This window comes from Terrapene carolina, unplaced genomic scaffold (assembly GCF_002925995.2).
Source record: "Terrapene carolina triunguis isolate 2854851 unplaced genomic scaffold, T_m_triunguis-2.0 Scaffold22, whole genome shotgun sequence".
Taxonomy (NCBI): Eukaryota; Metazoa; Chordata; order Testudines; family Emydidae; genus Terrapene; species Terrapene triunguis.
This window is the reverse complement of record NW_020664373.1, coordinates 22,911,098-22,934,336: the sequence shown is the minus strand read 5'-3', so window position 1 is coordinate 22,934,336 and position 23,239 is coordinate 22,911,098.

Sequence of the window (23,239 nt, the reverse complement as noted above, 5' to 3'; positions counted from 1 at the left end):
CTCAGGATCCAGCAGCCGCCCGCTGGTCCAACATCTGCAGCAAAGGTGCTGGCAGCTCCCCGCTGGGCGCTGGCCAGACTTTGTCTGGGGTCCGCCAGGGAGGAGAAAGGTAGGGTGGGTCTGGGAAGGGGGAAGGGAGAGTGTTTCAGTGACAGCACTGGGCTGGTGGGTGCGGGGTGGGGGTGTTTGAGGCTATTTTGATTTGGGGCTGGTGGCTGTTCTTTGGGGTCATGTGGCTGACCTCATTAGGGGATTATCTCTGGTATTTGGAGATAGTTTGGGGGTGATGGGATGATTGGAGATCAGGGCTGGTAGTTGGGGATGGCGAAGTCTTGCTGTTGGGACTGTTGTAAAGGGGACAGTGATGGAATCTCACCAGAGGATTTATTTATGTTCACTAATAATAATCCTGGTGTATGCTCCATCACTGACCATTTTTAAATCAAGATCTAAAAGATCTGCTGTGGGAATTATTTTGGGGCAGTTCCGTGGCCTGTGTTATGCAGGAGGTCAGACTCACTAGATGATTACAATGGTCCCTTCTGGCCTTGGAAGCTATGAATAAGAATGTAAGGCTCCAAAAAGAGCTTCAACTGGTGCATGAGTAACATGTCAAAGAGGGACATACAAGCTTTAGGGGATTATTGTGAGAATTTTTATACAGCCCCATGAGCGCACAGTAGGTAAATTGAATCATTATTTAGGTCACTGGTTAGACCCTCCGTCTACTATATATTAGTACTCTGTTTGTTTCAGCCAGACTTTTAGTTGGGATTTTCCTTCATGTTCTGGGTGGGAAATTGGCAGAAGGATGGGAATTAGCTGGAACACAATAAATTTGGCTCAGGGAGATTAAATGACTTGCCTTAGGAAACCCAATGAATCAGTGGCACGGACCGAGATAGAACCCAGTTTGGTGCTCTAACCTTTAGGCAACATTATACTAAGTGTTCCCTACATTTAGGCATAAAGGGCCATATTTTTAAAGGAACCTCAGTTTGGCCTCCTTTTCAGATTGTTGCATATGCATTATGTGTGCAGAATTGTGTGCCACAAATGTAAAGTGTTGGGGTTCTTTTAGCTGTAGGCTTTAGGAATGGGTCAAACAGCTTGACTGCCTTTCAGTGTATTTATTGTCATGTCTTGGAAGTTCATACTTATTTCTGGGAAGAGTTTTTGCACAGAGATGAAAGATGGTCCTGGGGGTACAGCAGTAGGAACTCTGTGTTCAATTCTCTGCCCTAGACTTCCTGCCTCTCATGCCTGGAGTGTACAGTGGGAGCAGTGTAGCGCTGCCTGTGATGGCACAATGCAGTGCCCAGGGCAGAGGAATTCTCTGGCTGCTTGTGGGCTGGTTCTGGTTAGGGGGAAGGGGGCAACAGAATGCCACCTTGGGTAAATCACTTAATCTCTCTGGGCCTCAATTTCCTATCTGTAAAATGGTGATAGCAATCTTTCCTTTGTTTGACTTGTCTGTTTAGATTGTAGTGTCTGTAGGGCAGGGAACTGTCTCCATGAGTGTGTACAGCATCGTGCGCAATAGGGCCCTGATCTCAGTTGGGATCCAGAGGTGCTACTGTAATACAAAAGCATAAATAATAACAGCTGTAATGGTTTCCCACTGGGACCTGAGTTAAGACGTTTGCATGCTCAAGTACCTTTGGATACACTCCTAGTTTTTTGACCGGTTGTCTGAAAATACCTTAAAAAAAAAAAAAAAAGCAGATCTCAGCTGGTTACTAGAGCATCAGGTTACCCCTGGCCTGGGGAAGGAAGGGGAGAGGGAATTCTTCAGTGTTGAGATATTGCACTTCAGATTCCAGACACAGAGCCTTGAGGTAGTGACACAGTTACAGAAACTACCATTTATTCTGCCTCATCTTCCCAAAGGCCAATGAGAAGAAACTTTGGTGATATAATGGGCCATTCTGAAGCAGCTCTGGAACTTGCACCAGTCCCAGGTGGATGGGAAAGGCAGCTGGATGGATACCCATGGGGAAGAGCTGAAAGTTAGGATCTCTATGTTTGGTAAATGTGTATTAGAGAAAATGATCCACAGAAACACAGACAGTAGGAGACAGGAAAGAAGCGAAGATTCCCCTGGGCCCAAGTGTAGGAGATACCATGCCCATCCTCTCTAGGGGTCCCATTGACTGTTCTGCCCTGAGGCCCGGAACTGCTGTTGGTGGGCCTGGTCGAGGGACCCTGGAATGGGGATTAATAAGCATTTAATTGATCAGTGACATAATTAGGCCATTTAATTCTAACAAGAGTCTGCAAGAGCAAACAGCAAAACCTTAATAATGAGGTTCACAAAATGATCTCATGTGTATTGTAAACTCTTTCAATACAAATAAATGCTCTGATCATCATGACATGGAAACACAAGTGAATTTTCCAATGTGATCAAGGAAAGGGGTGACCACTTTTTCTTTCTTTTGCCAAGGTCTTTTGAGACATAAAATGTGGCATGTGACAAATGACATTCATATGTGTGAGATGATGGTAGAACCTGTCAGTTAAAATCTTTTTGTCAAGCATGTCTAAAGGAGGCTGCCATTTTGGTTAAGGTGTTGAACTGAGACTCGGGCGATCTGGCTTCAGTTCCCAGATCAGCCACAGACTTGCTGTGTAACCTGGGAGAAGTAATTTAATCTCTCTTAGTTCTCCATCTGTCAAATGGGGATAATGTTTCCTTTCTCCTACCATTTATCTATCATGTCCTTTTTAGATTATAATCTCTTTGTGGCTAAAACTGACTCTTAGTAAGTGTATGTATGCTCTTAAAACAATGGAGCCCTGATCTCGGGTGGGGGATCTGCGCTACTGTAAAACAAATAATAAATACTTAACATTTCAGAAAAGCAAATAAATGGTTATTCTAAGATACAGAACAGATTAGGAAGAAGTGTGGGAATGTTTTTGTAATGAGGTGTACTGGCCCTTTCAGATGAAGAAGGGCAATTTGGGGGGCTATACTATCCCATTTCCAGGAGCTTATTACCTGCACACAGCTGCTGACAGATAGGAAGCAGTTCTTCAGCAGCAGTTTGAAATTTGAATAGAACCCATGTTACTAACTCCATCTTGAGCCTGGAACCAAAGCAATGCAGGGAAGGCAGAGCAAATGTCCTTGTCTCTGTCAGCCAGAAATATTTCGGGGAAGGAGAATCCCAGGCCTTCCCAGTTGTGGCATGCTGGGAAGAAGAGGCAAGATATAAACCGTCTCTCCTCAGAAGAGGAGAGATTGGAGGGAGTGAGAGCTGTTGGGTGCTGGTCCCAAAGATAATGAAAATCAGTTCAGTGGTTTGACCCCTGGGGAGGGGCTGTTTTCCGTATTTTGGACTTTAATATAATGGTTTTCAGTTTCCTAGATTTCAGGAAAGTGTCTGGCTCCCAACAGGGACACTGGAGAGAAAGAAAACCCAGACCTTCAGTGGTCTGTTTATTTTGAACTTGGGTCAAAGATTTTTCAGTTTGCTGTCTCGGGGCAGATACACTAGGGAGTTTACAGCTCTCCTGTCAGCTTAACTACTCCAGCCCCTGCGAATGGCAGTAGCCATGTCAGTGGGAGAAGCTCTCCACCAGTGTAGTTCTGTTCACACTGGTGCTTATGTCAGTGTAACTTATGTCGGTCTGGGGTGGGGTGGGGTGGTGGTTTATTCACACCCATGAACAACATCAGTTATGGAAATGTAAGAGGTAGTATAGATGTAACCTGGGATTTTCCTATCAGATATCTAGAGAAATGACTGGGAGAGAGAACTCCCTCCCTCTCCCACTCCATGCAAACACACCCTCATGAGGGGAGGGACTTTATTATTGTGTGTGTATCTGTGTGTGTGTGTTTTATTTTTTTAGGAACTTCATTGGCGAGGCCTGCTCTGAGCAGCAGCCTGCTACAGTTTTATTCAGGTTAGCAGTGTCAAACAGTGACAGGACTATACAATAAAGCAATAACAGAATGTACACTTGCACCTGCTTCTGCACCAGCAGCCAATTTTGAGACCACTGTTGCTCCTCTGCCAAATGGTAGCACATATCCAGGGCCTTGCAGGTCTGCTTCCCAGTGGAGGAGAAATCAGTGATGTGGAAATTGGGTATATTCTAAATGTAACTTGCTTTATTTACATGCATACGAGTCCTGAAATGAGATGGTCAAGCAGCACATGCAGGGCAACCCCTTCTTCCAGGAATCTCAGCCCAACCCCTGTGCTCAGATCCCAGGGAGCATTTCTGCCTTTCGACTTGATTCCAATCAGAGTCCAAGGCCAAGAGCAAACTTTACTGCAGCTTGCACAGCTGCCTCTACACAAAGTAGCAACAACACAGCAAATCTTCCAAAAAGTCAAAACTTACTCATTTGCTAAATGAAAGAACTTGGAAGACTAGTCTAACAGCATCACCTAGTAGAGTACCATGCACAGCTCATCTTTCAGGTCCAGTTCAAAATTCCCAGTTCCAGCTGCTCGGTTACCTGCAATATGTGAAGTTGTACTGTGTGGACACTTCTGTCTAGAGGATGCTAACACAGTTTGGAATTCCCACAGTGAGACTCTTCTTAGATGCTAATATAGTCTTTTAAAAGCACACATTGAAGCAAAGGCACTTAATACATAAACAAGGACAATATCAGATAATATTAACTTTTAATGATCTAAGAGAGCCAGATAATGGTTTTGTCTCTTAGGTGCTAAGACACCAAATGCTTGCTTACCTGCTTTGCTTCTAACCTTTGGAGTTTTACAAACCAAGGAGAAGAACAAAGGATAAAAGATGGATCAAGCTGCTGGAAATATGAAAGAAAGTAACTTGGTGTATTACCAAGTGTAAACATATACAGCAATGCAAGCTGATGGGAATGCCTACATGTGGAATGGCTCTGCCAATTATACATTACAATGGGGTATTTTATAATCACAAGAAGATGAATCTTCAGTTATCTACATAAAATTCAGATTGTGAAGGACAGTTTCTGTACAAAGTATTACATCTCCATAGTTAAGAAGAAGCAGGACACCCTACCTCCTATTATGTAAACGTAGTTAACATGTAGCAGAAAAAAGAATGTTAAAGGGACACCGCAAACTTGAAATCTAGTCAATTTCAAAACACGAGTTAATAGTAGTTTCAGCTACTACACTGTTTCCTGAGTTCCCTTGCCAATTTTTGTGGTTTTACAATCACATTCTCCAATGTTTCTAAAAATGTTTTCTCTCTCCAGTTACTACCTGACATACTCTCCCAAACAGGAGAGACTTCTGATTGACTACACATTGAGTCTATGGCTACAAATAACAGGTGTAGCCTTTTGTAGAAAGGCTGGAATGAACTGTTTGAAAACTAGACTGCCTTATGTAATAAAACAACTCAACAGGTTAGATAACTTCTTATCTGGGAGTATATATTTTTTTTCTGGGATTTAGGAATCACAGGAAGAAGTGACCTAGACCTGCGTTGGATCAAGTTTGATTTCCTTCCACTTTGATACAAAGGTGTGTCCAGTTCAGTACAACAGTCTCAAGAGAGAGGTTAAATAAAGAGGAAATAACTTTCGCAATAGATCTGGTGACTAAACCAAGGAGTTTAGGTTTTAGATTGTGAGCTCCAGCACATTTAATAAGATTAATATGCAGGAGCATCACACAAGTCCCTTCCTAAGAGATGGAGGTAGGGGGGAAGGGAGAAGTAAAATCATTAGGGCCATCATGAACAAAAGACAAGTTCTCTGAGTGGTCAAGTATTTGTAAGGATGGACTCATTAAAATATTCAACCCAGTGAAATGACTATCACATTCATTAGCAATGTCTGAAAGTTCATTTAGGAGGTTGCCAGAAAAGAAATTCATTTGTGTGCTACTTACCAAAAGTGTTTTAAATTCCTGACCAAATCTTCCAAGCTAAGGTTCAGCTCCTCAAAGAGAATTAGCCATCTAGCTTCCATTTTAATGGGATTTATGGGATTAAAGACCTTTGTGGAGCTGGACCTAAGTTTTTATGTACTCTCCTTCTCCCCCTAATTAAGAGGTAGATTTGTACCTTAGTATTTCTTGCTGCTCACTTGGTTTGATTTCAGAGCAATCTATAGTAATGGGCCACTCTCAGGGAAAAACATGCAAACAACGATAAAAAGCTCCTTTTATATACCTGTCCCAGACAATGTCTCTCAAAGTGAAAACTCAGCAACTTGTTGCAAATATTATGAATTGATTAAGCACTCTTTGTGCATGTCAGGGTACTTACACTGGGTCAACATCAAACAGGACAAACAACGTGAAATAAAAAACAATAGATAAATATTTTAAGTTGCATTCTAAAAATACTAAGAAAAGCTGTGGTACAAATATTAAATAGAAGGGAATCCCACTAGCTCTGAGGCAAATGCCATTAACACAACTCCAAATGGCCCTGATCCTAGAAGTTACACTGGTGGGGTAAGAAGCAAAGACTCAAACTCAGAATGTGAGGGATGAGTAGATGCATAAAGTTTCATGATGTCACACTGTGACAGAGAGTCAAAACCATTTGTAATTCAAGGTTAACACAAACCCTTATCCTGCAGTGTTTTAGGCGGAGCAGTCAGAAGGACTAAATTCTTGTGTGATCTACACAGTGGTGTAAATTGCATTTTAGGTGTGAGATTGTAAGTGCCAAAAAGTAGCCTAAATTTAATCAATTTGGAATTCACTGTTTGTGGCAAAAAGAGTTCTACTCCACTTAATTGCCATAGGGTAACGTGTACCAGTGAAAAAGAAGCCGTGCTCAGTCTGAGAGAGGACATTCTGGGAACACATTGGAAAAATTCCCACAAAGACAACTGAATGATAGTGGAAGCAGATGAAAAATGACTGTAGGAGATCGACACCATCCATTTAAAAAAAATCTATTTGCAAGTTTAACCAAGAGTAAGGGCAACAAATCCATGGCTTTATACAAACAATAGACACTACCTTAAGTAAATTACACATATGTTGCAATGAGACTTAAACTCAGGACCTTAAATTTGAAAAATATGGCCAACAATCAGGAGAAAAGTCACAGATACTTGAGGAGCTCTGACATTCTGTCAAAAAGAGAGCAGTACTAAATATATCCACTTAGTCGATACATTGCACAAGCTTGCACCCAGGTTAGGTTTTAATGTGATATCCTTCTGACGTGACAGTGATATCAGGATGGTAAGAATATACGTGAAGGGAAATGGCTGATCTAATTTTGGAAGAAGGCTAAACTTGTTAATATATTCTGGGCTAAATTCAGCCCCCATGTAAGCAACAGACTCGTACTGGCTTACATCAGGATTGAACTTGGCCCTTTTTCTTGAATAGCTTATTTTGCTTATACAGTAACAACTTCCAGCTGTTGACTATCAGCATTTTTGTGTACCTGTACTATTGTGCTATTTAACCAGGCTAGGAGGTTGGCTGAATTAGCTGATGTCTAACACCTCCTACCAGATGCACAGATGTCAGTGATGGTTGTCGTAGATGAGAAATTAGATAAAACAGCGAGCACTTTGCTGGACACTAGGGCCTTGAATAGAATTGTGTTCCAGATTCTAATAATGAGAACAGGCTGTTGCCCAGCTCAAACTTCATTGCGGGTCTTAATGTAAACAGATCAGTTGGCGGTGGGCAATGGCAGAGGACTGATTCTGAATGAACTGGGAAGTGGAGCAGATTAGTGTATCATTTACAAAACCCTGCAGCACTGACACATATTATAGCCCCAATCCTGTAAAACACTTACAAAGAGATGGTATTTGTTTTATTGCAGCAAGGTCAGCTCGCCAGAAGATCAAACTGCAGGAACACATGAATTTCTCACCCTAAAGCAATATGGAAGCTATATCTGTAAGTTGTTAACTTTAGCTTTTACTGCAGTATCAGTACAAGAATCACTGCCTTTCCGTGCTGGAAATCACTGGCCATGTTTTTAATATTAAGCAGGCAAAACAGTATTCTTTAATCTCTTTTATTTTTGTTTAACCCTTAATAACCACAAATCATTCTTTTCAAATCAAGTGGATGCCAAATTAGAGAAAAGATTTATAGTCCAGTTAGCAGAAAAGTCTGAGCAAAGTCCCATCTGTTTTATGTTTTAGAGATTAATTTCCCATAACTATTGTTGATCCAGTTATGTAACACCCACACAGAGCCAGGAATGACATTGCTTTACAACAAAGGGCCTGATTCATCACTGTATTGCTCTCCCTCTGTCCCAGTGTTACTCCAGCTGATTGATGTCAGTGGATATGCACCAATGTAAAACTGGAGTAACAGAACAGGGAGTGAATTAGACCAAAACAGGCACAGATGTTCTAGGCAGAAACATAAAATGAACAAATCTAATCATTAGAAACTGTGACAAAGGCATAGCTACAAATTCTGTCATCTCAAGATGAGTGAAAAGAGCCCTGTTTGAAATATTCAGGTCCATGTATCTCTCAGCATCAGAAGTTACAGCAGTAACTCTGGGAATGGGCGACAGGGGATGGATCACTTGATGATTACCTGTTCTGTTCATTCCCTCTGAAGCACCTGGCATTGGCCACTGTCAGAAGACAGGCTACGGGGCTAGATGGACCATTTGTCTGACCCAGTATGGCCGTTCTTATGTTCTTATTTTCTAACTCCTAGCACAGGAGACTGTCCCAGCTAGAACCTCCCAGACAAATTTCTCTCAGCACTGAACTGTTGCTATTAGATGCTTTTTCTGTATGCGGGGCCAGATCCTCGGTGTAAAGGGCCTAGTTCCATTGGTCAGTGGAGCTATGCCAACTTACATCAGCTGAGGATTCGGTCCTCAATATTAGTGCCCAGAGACCCTAATCAGGCTCAAGGCCTCATTATTCTAGGTGCTGTACAAATGTATATGAAGACAGACACAGAGGTTACCGTCTAAGAATATGTGTCACATACAAAAGGTGAAAGGGTAGGAATATATAAATACATACCTTTGCAATTGATTAAAAAAACTTAATTTTAAATTAAGTGTCAGCTCTTCCTCATCTGCCCATCAAGATAGCTTTTAGTAATTGTCTGGGCTTTTCAGAAGCCTTGCAGAAGAAAGGCCTCAAGCAGGGTTGCTTGTCAACATTATGGTCACCAACTTGTTCATTGACATTTTTCCAGCTGTGTTTTAAAAGCTGGGAAGTCGGGATTGGTCAGTTGTTGGGGAGAGGGTTTCATGTGGTCCCTCCAGTAGGAGACAGAGGGTTGAAACATAGCACTTGGGATTGGGGCACAAATAGCAGGTGGATTCTGCAACGGAAGGCAGTGTAGAAGCACTACTCAGGAGTGTTGGGGCTTTTACCTAGACGGTTCAACAGCTTCAGGAGATACAACTATGTGGCTTCTCCTGCAGCACAGGGGAAGAAGATATCCAAACTTGATCCCTGCTCAACTACCCTAAAAGACTGGCATTGTATATTCCAGAAAATAACTGTGGAATCTTTGCCATTTTTCACTTCCCATAAGAATTGTTGTGACTGATAGGCTGTAGGCTTTTAGGCCCTGATCCTGCAGATTTCTCAGTCCCTGGGCGCTGCACAGGCATATGGGTCCATCCACCCAGAGCTTGTTGCAGGATCAGGGCCTTAGAGTTTACTTTTACTATTTTTGGTGTGTTATGGTAGCACATAGAGGTCCCAGTTGGTGATCAGGACCCCATGGTGCACTGTACACACATCATGAGAAGATGTTCCCTGCCTTAAAGAACTTGCAATCTAAATAGGAAGGAATTCAGAGGAATAACAGTGGATTCCACTCTGGTGAGGCTCAGATAACGTCTTAAATGAGTATAGATCTCCTAACATTCCCTCTGCTTTGCCAAACTCTGCTGTAGAGAACTGGATGTGGGACACAGACATAAATTATGCTAGCATGAACAGACTTGGCACTTTTTGCAAGTTGATAGGATTGCAATCACCAGCAGAGGCAGGAATCAGATTTGTCTCAACCAGCAGACAGCTATTATGATTATATATGTGTTTCCTCCTTGACGGTTATATTGGAAGATTTTGCTGCTGAAGGTTTGTCTCCTTCTCTATTCAAAGGAATAGGATTCCACTACCATTGTACCAACTTTTCTATTTCTGGCACAAAGGATTAATAGCTATTTTTCCAGTCTGAGTCAAAGAGATTTATTTAAAGTATTTTCCACTCAAGGAAAAATCCTGTCTGCTGCTATATGCCTTAAAGAAATGTATAATGCAGACATGAGAGTCAGCATTTTGGTCTGTCTCCTTGACTGTCCTCCTTTTCAATGAAGCAGGGGAGAATCTTGTGTTCCAAGACTTGCTGATCACTTTCGGCTGGTGAACTTGGAGATGGTGAGCACTTTTGTTGCCTTTTTCTCCATTTATGAGATGCAAGGGGTGATGATTATCAGCTAATGACACAAGACTTCTGTGCAAAAAGAACAACCATTATTTATCCAAGGGCAAGTTGCCTGAACAAAGAGGACTTCACAGGAAAACAACTCATTTATGGCATGATGTCTATTAAATAAAATAATTTTACTTGTGAAAATATTTATCTTCTTTTGATTTGATCATTGTTTTTCCTCCTCTGGTTTGCTCCTCCCTTCCTCCCATTCATGATTTGTTTTAACCTAGCCTCTTTCATTGTGAAAGAAGTTTATCAAAGGTTTCCTTTAGTAGTGAATAATGCTTGTATAAATGTTATCCCAGCCATTCCCCATTTGGTTACTTCACCCTCTTGTTAAATCTTGTCTTCAGTGAAGGCCCTGATACTGCAAAGTGCTCCACTTGATTCTATTCTAAAGGAATAATATTTTAGGACGTGGCTGATAGCTACTATTGACTCTCCAGCAGGCTCCATGTGGGTGCAGGGTGCCGTCTGCCAAAAGCAGCTTAAGACCAAGTCTTAAGACTGTGTAGGGCCCCATGGGTCTCAAATGCAAGTCTGGGGGAATTCCTAGGAGTTGTCACATTGCAGTCCTCCACCTGGCAGCTCATAGGCAGCAACTGGGACTAGGATCCATGAAGCCCAACTGGGGCACAAACCCTGCCCCTACACTCTGATTGGGAGAGCTCCAAGGCTGCTGATTAGGCTGCAGCCCCTACTTAAGCCAGAGGAGGAAACAGGACATTGTCTGTGCAGCTAGGCTTTATCCTGCCATGGACTGATGCTCTGGTGTTTACCTGTTCCTGTGTCCTGCTCCTAGTCTCCTGGTATCCTGACTGTTGGTAATGGCTCTTGATCCCTCTCTTCTGGTTTGTCTCTTGACTCTGATCTCCTGGTGTTCCAACCTGGCCTGATTCCTGGGGCGCTCCTGGGCGCTTGGCCTCTGCCTGATGCTAATCCCAACCCTTAGGCCAGGCTACCCATGCCCTGGCCCTGACAGCCTCTGGCCTCAGTGGTACTTAGGCACTTAACGCTCATTGATTTCAATGGGAATTAGGTGACTTAATATCTTTGAGGATCTGGGCCTTTGAGCCTGGAGCTTGTCTGTACAGCTTCTAGTGTAACTGGGCCCCAACCTATTTGGGGCCTCTAGGGGGTACGGCTACACCGTAGGAGCCTCCCAGTCTGGGTAGGCAGGCTAGGAAGCTAGCAGGCTAAAAATATCAGTGAGGATGTTGCGGCTCTAGAGGGTACTTGAACTAGCTAGCTGAGTTCAGAGCCAGGGGTTCGGGTGGGCTTGAGAAGCCCAAGCTGTAGCAGTGTCACTACTACTTTTAGCACATTAGCGTGAGTCAAGCTACCACGAGTCTGTCTACCTGGGCTGGGAGGCTCACTCCCAGCTCCTGTGTAGCCATACCTCAGGTGTTAGTGCAACACAAACAATAGATCATGATAATAGCCTCAATGGCATTTTTGGCTGAAAGGCAGCAGGGCTGTTTTCTAAAATGACCATGCCCCTCCCGCTTGTGGAGCACTAATTACCTCACCTTTCAAAGCCATTTCACAGCAAAGGCAGAAAATTGACTTAACCCTTATGTTGTCTCTCCATGTCTGTCACATAATGTATTTGCAAGATCTGTTGCCATAATTAATCTGTGTAACTGTATACAGAATTTCCTCTGGAAACAAAGAAATTCGTTGTTGTGCGGCCTTTCTTCAGATGCTTAAATCTTCCCCAATTGTCCATACCTTCCCTGTGTCACAGGATTTCTCATATCCCGAGGTTGGTCTCCCCACAGAAGTTCCAATCTCATCTAGGAAGACTCAATCTAACACGGGGGAAATGAAAGAGAAAAATAATCTTTTATTGCACCGTCATTTCTAGTGAGGGCTCTGACAAAGTGGCACCTTCTGTTGCACACCAAATATTGAATAGACAGCTCTGGGTTTTTGTGTGTGTATGTGTGTGTGGAATCACAAGTGGAACTAAATCCAAAGGAAAATTAAAACTACTGAGCTGGTCACTGTTCCTTGTGAGATTAAAAAGCTGCACTAAGGAAAACAGGTATAATTTAAAGATGACTTACAACTTTCATAGAAAAAGGGCTAATGCCCTGGTTCAGCAAAGCTATTTAGGCACATAAATAGTTCCACGTAAGTCAATCAAACTACTCAGGTACATAAAGTTAAGCATGTGCTTAAGTGCTATGTTGAATCAGGGCCTAAACACATAACCAAGACTAAACCCTTAACATGTAGTGTTTTTTATAACATTCTCTACAACAGCACTGATCTCTGATTTGAGCAGACTAATCATCTCACTTTTCCCTTGGGCTTGCTCTGTCCACTATATTTGTTGTCTATTTGTTATACTTCGACTAAGCTCTTCAGGGCAGGGACTGTTTATGTGTTTGTATGATGCCTATCACAATGGGACTGGGATCTCCAGGTATTACCCCTATATAAAGACCGATACTTCTGAAAACTCTAGACTGAGGAATCTTGGCTGAACAAGGAATACAGGAACAGGCCCTGGTTTGTCAGAATCATGTTCCTAGGGGAATTATTGTTATGACGTTGCAGTCTATATGGTTTTATAAAAATATCCTAATGAGTGAATATAATGTAACTGGAATATGCTTCATGCAAAAGGTCTCTTGTAAGGTATCATTACACAGCTTATAATCTACTGAGTGTGTTCATCCTATTTGTATAAATGTACCACTCTTGTATCTAAAACTAGAAATATGAAATATAACTCTGAGGGCCTATTGTAATTATGCAAAGTGTGGGCAATTAATGGTGGTTTGGAATCTTGATGGCTCCCATCAACTAGGACAATTGACTGTGGATGGCTCTGTTTGCAGGCAAGCCTTCCTGTGAGTCAGGCTGGGAGGAATGAAGGCTTGGGGTCTTACAGTGACATGTGATCATGTCACCTGAACTGGAATCCATCTTTAACCTGGTGCTTTTCCAGTGAGGAGGGGTGGGAACCCAGAGGGACAAAGTATTCCCACCTCATGCAAAAGATATATAAGTGGGTGGAACAGAACAAAGGAGGTGGCCATCATGAGGAATCCCCTAGCTACCACCTGAGTTGGAACAAGAGCAGTACCAGGGGAAAGGACTGTGCCCAGACTAGGAAGACGTCCAGTCTGAGAAAAGAAACTTATTGAAACATCTCTAAGGGTGAGATTTTACCTGTATTCAGTTGTATTACTGTATTAGGTTTAGATTTGCGTGTTTTATTTTATTTTACTTGGTAATTCACTTTGTTCTGCCTGTCACTACTTGGAACCACTTAAATCCTACTTTCTGTATTTAATAAAATCACTTTTTACTTATTAATTAACCCAGAGTATGTATTAATACTGGGGGAGGGGAGGCAAACAGCTGTGCATATCTCTCTATCAGTGTTATAGAGGGCGAACAATTTATGAGTTTACCCTGTATAAGCTTTATACAGGGTAAAACAGATTTATTTGGGTTTAGACCCCACTGGGAGTTGGGTATCTGAGTGTTAAAGACAAGAGCACTTCTGTAAGCTGCTTTCAGCTAAGTCTGCAGCTTTGGGGTAAGTAATTCAGACCCTGGGTCGGTTTTGGAGCAGACGGGCGTGTCTGGCTCCGCAAGACAGGGTGCTGCGGTCCCGAGCTGGCAGGGAAAGCAGGGGCAGAAGTAGCCTTGACACATCAGGGGGCAGCTCCCAAGGGAGGTTCTGTGATCCAACCCGTCACAGTTGTACTCTCAGCTTCTGCAAGCAGATGCTGCTGAAATCAAATGGATCCCAGCCCTGTGAGTTCAAAAGTCGGAATGGGGAATGCAGCACTATTCTCATCCTCCCCCCAGCTTCCTGGAATCGTGCTGTGGGAGTTACATGACAACTAGAATCTGCAAACTTCACATGTTCTCCCATTGGAAGGAATAAGAGTTCAGCCTCCCAAACCCACAGATTGAATAACCTCTGCAGAAGAATGGGCTAACTGTATGCAGTCTCTGTACCTCTTCTTGTGCTCCTGGTCCTTCGTACTCCCTCTAGCCCCCTGTCAGAACAGCTCCTACAGGAATCCATCAGCCACTGCACTCAGTGAATCTCAAAGGGGGATCATAATGCAGAGGGAAAATGTGAACAAGGTATGCTGATTAGGGGCTATATCCAAACAAATCAATGGCAAAGCTCCCAGTGACTTCAATGGGGCAAGATCAGTCATCAGTGGCCAGTTTGTCTTGTTATGGCATAATGCAGCCATGGCTGGTCCCACCTCATTCCGCCTAACCTTTGCCAAGTTATCTAGACACAGCATTTGTACCAAACAGTTACTTCCTTTTGAGCCCAATAAAAATATCCTGGTCACAGTTATTCCTTTATTGGTGCTTCAGCTACAGCAATGACAGTGGGCTGCCTTACTAAAAGAAATAAAGAGCCAGGTGAGAACAGTGAGCCAATGTGCAGTACATGCCATTCACTGACCCCTGCAGCTGATCTTGTTACAGGGTGGGCTGTGAGAGAGAGAATGCCACAGTGCTTCCCAGCTGAACCTCTTCATCATGCATGATGGACCCAGGTGCCTACGGACAGAGTCATTTTCATTATTTATTGTATATGTGTAGTGGCAAGTGGTCCCAACTGGGAATTGGGACCCCAAGGTGGTGGGCACTCTGCACACATCTGACAAAAAGATGGCCCCTGCTACAAAGAGTATTGGGACACCTTCCTGAGCCAAGTACGCTGACTTCCCAAATTCATTCTCCTGTCTATAGTTACAGGGGGTAAACTTCACATTCAGTAAAATGCCTTTTATAGCATTTGAATTGTGAATATACCCTCCACTGCTAGAGTCCTTTCTGGTTAGCAGTCCTACTCCCTCCTGTCCTGTGCATCAGGGAAAAGTCCCTTTCCTCCCTGGTTACAGGCGCTCAAGGAAAGTCACTACCAAGGGGAAGGCATTACAAGAGACTTACTCCTGCTGCATGTAGAAACAGCACACTGATGTAGTAAAACTATTTTAACTCCTAGACATGCCTATGAAAGCTAAAAGGAGTAGGTTGGGAATGGGTCCTCAGCCAAACTGTGCAATCACCCATAGTAATGGCCTTGACTGAAAGCAATGCTATTAATGTAAGTTCATTCTGTTACAGAATATAAATAGATATGTGCATATGCTAACACAGCTAAAGCATTTAGCAACTTGGTGGAGGGAAAGTAGGGAGGGAGGAACATGAAATTTCTTCATTCTTTATGTTCTTAGAGTTCTCAAACCAATGGTTAGAAGTTTCAGTTGCAGTTACTTGGTTTTCCTAAACATCAGGATTAGGAATTATTTAAAAAGCCATTCATTTTAAACAAGAAGACTCCCACTGCAGCTGTGACACAAAGGAAAATATGCCTCTGAAAAGCTTATTGTGTAAATACTAGCAGTTCTGTCCAATGATTGCAATAAGAACATACTGTATTGTCCATAATTACATCCATATTAGGAGAAAAAAAATTAGCTATGCTTTTCTGTTTCTTGCCAAAACTACTTCCTGAGGAATATTTATTTTGACTAATGCTAGGGTAAAAAATGTAACAAATCTGGCCTCATTTAAAGCTTCTGATTTTTCTTTTATGTTTGCTGGAAAGCAACAAAGCAAAACCAAAGAATGATATAAAGCCATTGCCAGGTTTTAGGGGGTGTTTTGAGTTCCTCCCCCTTGGCATAGACCAAGAATTCATAAACGCAGAAGGAGGTAAGCTTACAGTTTTAAGAGGTTTGCTTTTTCTCCCCCTTCTACTGCAGCACTGTTCTGTGGTTTGACACCATGCCAGCATCCTATCTCCTCAATTACCAACTGCTGTTTAGCTCTGGGTATTTGGAAATATGTTCTTGTTGCTACAGCAATCTCAATATAAAAATCTGTTTTCTTATCCTATCTCCATTTTTTGTTTTCTCTTTTTAATGCAGCCTAAAATAAAAAACAAATTATTTTTACCTGAAAAGGAAACAAGTCATAACTAGACATCCTTATGACAGAGGCACATGTCTACTAACAAACTGTGGTGGCTGATTGCATCCCAAATTGCTGCAATGTCTTAAAATCTTTGTCATCAAGTTTCACTATGCATTAGCGTGAGAGGCTTACACTGAGCTATGAGTGTTTGTAAGAATCACCCTGTTGGTAGATTACGGTTCAGGCTTAGTTCTAGCAATCACCTTCACTGGGCGCTTAGCTCTGCCTGAAGCTTTCCTTCCTGAAATATGATCTTGAAAAAAACAACAGCCCACAAACCCTTATTCTGTCAAATGTGAAATCAGGGATCTAAAATGTTTTTATTGGCTTTTACCAGTCATATGTCTGCATAATTGCAATAGGGTTTGTAATCTGGCCTGTAACTGCAGAGTGGTAGAATAGTTTGGGATTACAGTTTGGTAAAATGATGAGGGAGAATTAATCAAAATTTGGGAGTGGAGTTTGTACAAGAAACAGGCCCATTACATCACCGTACAGGAAGCAGGTGTTCAAATGCCCACACTTAGATGAGTTATTTTCTATTTTCTGATAATGAAGTCCACCCTCTCTACAACATACCTCATTATATGTATCACTTCCTTCATCTAAATGCAGTAGTGTCATGATTCTCTCCCTTTCTTTATTCCCCTCTGGCAAAGAATTTGAACAGCTCGTGGTTAGGGTGACATTCAGAAAAAGATGTAGGTTAGAGAAAAGTATTCAAACTGCTTTTTTTAAATAGTGTGATTGAACTGTTTCTTTGGGGGAAATGAAACTGACTTTCACTCAGGTCAGAGCATTCAAAGTAAGGAAGGGTCAACTGGTTGGGTTAAAATACAAACCACCTCCTTCCGCAATATTTGTCCCAATATCTATCAAGTATTTCAGAAGTCTTGAAAACATGTGTTTATGGGTGCCCCTCCTCACTCTCAGAAAGAAGATATTGAGCCATCGGATGCTTCATGGAATTATAAGGCTGGGAGGGACCTTGAGTGGTCATCAAATCCAGCCTCCTGTGCTGAGGCAGGGCCAAATAAACCTAGACCATCCCTGACAGGTGTTTGTCCAATCTGTTCTGAAAAACCTCCAATGATGGGGATTCCACAGCCTCCCTTGGAAGCCTATTCCAGAGCTTAACTACCGCTTCAGTCACATTTCCCGCCCCCCCCCAATATCTAACCTAAATCTCCCTTAGACTCATAGACATTTATTGCACAAAAATCATTTTAATTTTGCTTTTTATATCCTCCCTGTGCACTCTTTTCCTCTTTTAAGTAAATGGCTTTAGTGCTACCAAAAGATGCTAATTTGACTGCACTAGAGACTAAAGCCCTCAATCTACTGGCAGAACAGGAACTGTAACAACAATAGTGCAAAAAAACCCTGCCAATGCATCTCAACCCAACACTGTCTCATAGACTTTAAGGTCAGAAGGGACCATTGTGATCATCTAGTCTGACCTCCTGCATTTTGCAGGCTACAGAACCTCACCCACTCACTGCTGTAATACTCCCCTAACCTCTGGCTGAGTTATTGAGGTCCTCAAAGTCTGATTTAAAGGATTCAAGTTATAGAGAATCCACCATTTACACTGGTTTAAATCTGCAAGTGACTCATGCCCCATGCTGCAGACAAAGGTGAACCCCTCCTCCCCAGGGTCTCGGCCAATCTGACCCATGGTGAAATTCCTTTCCCAACCCCATGTATGGTGATCAGTTAGACTCTGAGCATGTTGGCAAGACCCACCAGACAGATACCTGGGAAAGAATTCTCTGTAGTAACTCAGAGCCCTCTCCATCTAGTGTCCCATCTCCAGCCTTTGGAGATATTTGCTGCTAGCAGTTGCAGATCGGCCAAATGCCATCGTAGGCTGTCCTCTCATACCATCCTCTCCATAAACTTACCAAGCTCAGTCTTGAAGCGGGTTAGATTTTTTTTTTTTTTGCCCCTATTGCTGCAGATGAAGACCATTACTTCTTGTTCTACCTTCAGTGGACATGGAGAGCAACTGACCACTGACTTTTCATAACAGCCCATGACATATTTGGAGACTATCATCAGATCCCCCCCTCAGTCTTCTTTTCTCAACACTAAACATTTAACCTTTTATCATTTTTGTTGTCCGACCTCTGGACTCTCTCCAACTTCTCCACATCTTACCTAAAGTGTGGCACCCAGAATTGGACATAGGACTCCAGCTGAGGCCTCAGCATTGTCAAGTAGAGCAGGAGAATTATCGCCCATGTCTTACATAACACACTCCTATTAATACATCCCAGAATGATATTAACCGTCTTTGCAACTGTATCAGATTGGTGACTCATATTCAATTGGTTACCCACTCTAACACCCAGATCCTTTTTAGCAATACTAACACATATCCAGTTTTTCCCCATTTTGTAGCTGCGAATTTGATTTTTCCTTCAAGTATAGTACTTTGCACCAGTCTTTACTGAATTCCATCTTGTTGATTTCAGTGCAGTTATCCAATTTGTCAAGGTCCTTTTGAATTCTAATCCTTTCCTCCAAAGTGCTTGCAACACCTCCCATTTTAGTGTGACTCATAAATTTTATAAGCATAATCTCCACTCCATTGTTCAAGTCATTTAATGAAAATATGGAACAGTAGCAGACCCAGGACTAACTTCTATGGGACCCTACCAGATACATCTTCCCAGTTTGACAGTGAACCACTGATAACTACTCTTTGAGTATGGTCTTTCAATCAGTTGTGCACCCATTTTATAGTAGATTCATTTAGACCGTATTTCTCTAGTCTGCTTGTGAGAATGTCATGTGGGACTATGTCAAAATCAAGCTATACACATGGATTGCTCTGGGGAATAAATTCTTGAGTGCCTTTTAATTCTGAAGTGGCAGAGGAGCTGAACCCAGCATGGGATTACTAGATTCTGCTGTGCCTGCTCCCCTGGCCAGTGCAGAAGAAAAGACTAGTCGGCCTGCTGAAGATGCAGATTTCTCAGTATCCATGTGGAGCTCAAATATTGTCATTGCAAGGGGTAAGAGGCTGCCCACATCCTCGAATGAAAACAGAATGAACAGAGTGAACATCATTCTGCTGTGGAAGTGGAGGCTATGTGGAGGTCAAAGAGGGTTTCAGGGCCTGATGGCAGAGTGGTGAGAGGAGAGGAGCTCTCAATGTTCTGGATAATTTGGATAAGCTTCAGGTAGATATGGAAACCTTGCCCGAATCAAGCCAAGACTTAGCTCCCTGACATTGGCCCATCACTAACTGTTGGGTCTTAGACCTGCCTGGGGGAGAGGAGCTTTGTGTTCTGTTGGGGGTTGAGTTCTACTGGCTGTCAAGGTGTAATCTTCTATTTAATTTTATTTTTGCTCTTGTAATTTACAGCAGAGGCACATAAATCCAAATAAAGAAAGACATACATGTTAGAATGCACAAACTCTGATCGGAAGGATCTGTTATATTATTGTCTGCAGTCATTCTCAGCCCAGGCAAAAGCCTCTAACGTGGATTCACTGCCTTCTTCCTCATGCTGTGTGGGCTTGGCCAGAATCTTACCACTCTTGGCCAATGTTCCTTGTTTGGCAAGGTTGTGACACTATTTTCCAAGTTTACACCACTCTATTGGTTTTACCACCTGTGAAGGAGCCTGGTCTGTTTGGAATGAAAATATTGTCTCTAGATTACACCAATTTTCAGAAAAGATTATTTACTTTAGGGACATGCAAACATAAACAATCCCCCCTCCCCCATAACAAATAAACACAAGCTCAACAGTACAGGATGATCCATAGCCTGACCAGTATTGATACTAACTTTATAGCAGCAACACTCAAAATCTCCAGAAGAATTAACTCTCCAAAGGATTGATCTTTTGATTAAATCAGTGGACTGGAACTCAGGAGATCTGAGGTCAGTTTCTAGTTCTTCCACAGGCTTCCTGCGTGACCTTCAGCAAGTTGCTTACTGTGTCCTAATTCTCCATCTGTAAAATAGGTATAATACGTCCCTACCTCACTAGGGTGTTGGAAGGATAAATGCATCAATATTGCAGAGTTTAGACACTATAGTGATGGGGGATGTATGAGTAGATAGACAGACCCTTCTTGCAACACCTCTTACTCCCATAACACAAATTAATACAGGATTTCCAATTTTCTGTCAAGCTACTCCTCCCAAGATGAAATGAAACAATGTGTTAATTAACTCATTGGACTGTTTTTTCCTCTTAATTCACCTTTCTTGCCTGGATGAGTTCCCTCTTCCTTCTCAATTTTTTTCTTCAATATCTGTCTGCCACTACCACTTATTTCTCTCTATTTCCTTATTGTGTCTCTCTGCTTCTTATTCCCCTCCTGTCTTTTCTCCTTCCTAAATATAAATGCTAGGTGGGTGTCACTTTCTTTCTCAACCAACTTAGCATGAAGGAACCAGAGATCTTTCTTATTGTCTGGTGTCAGCTGGCTCCACATGCAATAAACAGAAATGATATTGACATGCTTGGGTTCACTGTACTACAATAATAGCCAGTCTGCTGAGGCAACAGGGCAGTGATGTCATTCAGCATGGCTGTACATATGTACTCTGAATATTCCAAATACCAGGCCTAAACTTGGGCCACACTGGCAGCAGCTTCTTTGGAAGTTCTGTATCTAAGAGTCAGAAAATATGTTTGGCCTTGAACGCTGACAAACTAAAATGTGTTGGAAAAGCTCCATTAGAAGATTATAAAAGGTAGCTGGTATATTGCTCTCTTCTGGGTTCATCCCTTTGGTAAGTGTAACCCAATATGGGGACTTTTGGCCATGCTGTCACATTTTATTTAATTTATTTACATATTTATTTATTATAAATGTCTTCATTTGATTGCCCATGATTTCTTAACCAAGGATAAAAATGACCTCAAGCCACTTCAGCTGTTCTTTTCCTGCTTATCATATCTTACAAGAGATGCCAATATAGAAAAGCCTGCCCAGATGGAATTCCACCCTCTCAATAACTGTTCAAAGCCATTGCTGACACTTCAGCACTGCTCCAAGGATGATGGTATGTGTGGAAAGTGGGGGATGGGGAGAAACCACATGTCTGCTCATCTATGTTCCAAGACTGAGTGGAATTTTGTAGACAGCATGTAAACAATCATTTCATCGTTAATGAGCTGCCATGATGCTTGCCTCAAGAGCTTCATTCATCCTAGTTGCTTGCCAAATAAATAAATGCCAAATAAAATGCATGCAAGGATACTTTAAGTAGCATTTGATGGACTATCGGGGTTGAAAATGACCCCCCCCCCTCCAACACACTTGAAGATCACAGAGAACATCATTGCTACATTCTGAGATCCCAAATTCCAAGGCAGCATGCTTCACTTTGTAGGGAATAAGGTGAGAGTCACTTAGAACACAGACAGAATCTGTTAGATTAGGTTGCCAACTGTATGTCAGAAAAGATTAATGGGAAAAATATTCCCACCTACTCCTATTAAGGAGCATCAGAGGAGTGTGCACTTCTTAGTCATCGTCTTCATCTCAATTTTTCTTTTTTACAAATTCTATTTCTTTCAAAGAATTCCTTCGCAGACATCATGTTCTTTTGCACCCTCTACAACTGCAGCTTTGCACTGGTCCCCAGATTTTTGTCTGATAAAGATTGGAGTGACAGAGGAAGGGCAATTCCTATATCTTGACGGCAAAGTGATACCCTTCCTGCTTATATGTGTGACCTGATGGCTGGTATTCAACACACCTAATATGAATTATTTTAGTTTTCCATTTTCCAGTATTAATGTTGCGTGTTTTGGGTAGAGACTGGTCCAATCTCCCCCACCCCTGATCCAAACATCTTCACATTTTAATAATTCAAACCCAAAATTTGCAAAGAAACTATTTCTTTCTATAGTAGCTTGAATAAAATCCCTGGATCCAAACACCTGTAAATACCAGGGTGTTCAAAATCTGGACCCATCTCCATGTTCAGACTTTGGCCATCTCTCATTTTTAGTGCTGCCAAGTACAAGTGTGTAAGCTGTTTGACTCATGCTATAAATTTACTCCAAATTAACTTGTGTCCTTAAACCAGCAGTGGTTTCCTTACGCATTCTCTCTGTCTGCAGTGTCTACAGATGCTTTGTGTGACCTTTTTTTGCCCTGTCTGTATCTGTGAATTTTATCAGCTTTCTGTTTATCATTTGGAACCCTGGTACATTGGAAAATGTCACAGGGGGCAACTCACACGGTATGTCTCCTGTGCCCCTGCTTGGCAAGACCAATTCTATGTAATCAGGAGAGACAACAGCAGGAACAGCTTTCACTTGGTTTCTCAGACACACAATGATTTAGTGGAACTTTCTGATCCGGCTGGAAAGAGAAAAAATACAAATGAGTATTTCTCCTACCCCCTGCATTAGGCTTTGGCAGGTAGTGACCAAGAGCATAATTACATTCTCTAATTCTCAAAGATGGCCTTTGGGGCTCACCAAGCCAATACCCAGAGAGCTCCAGATTTGTGCAGTGTCCATTAAGTAACAGAATAATCAGAGGTATTTTTGTTGTGGAGGCAGTGTGGTCCATTGGTAGGGTACTGGACTGGGAATTAGGAGAGTTGCATTCATTTTCCTGGCTCTGACTCTGACCTGCTGTGTGACCTTGGACAAGTCACTTAGCATCTCTGTGCCTTTGTTTCTGATGCTACCTTTGGTCTGGCTTGGCTACTTAGATTACAAATACTTTGGGACCGGGAGTATTTCCTACTACATGTCTGTATAGTGCCTAGCACAATGGGGCCCTGACAGTGGAGGCGGCATCTACGTACTCCAGTAATTAACTAATAAAACAGTGATTGCGTTACATTTTGAAGAGTAGGTTATTGAAGTGATATTTACATAAACAAAGAA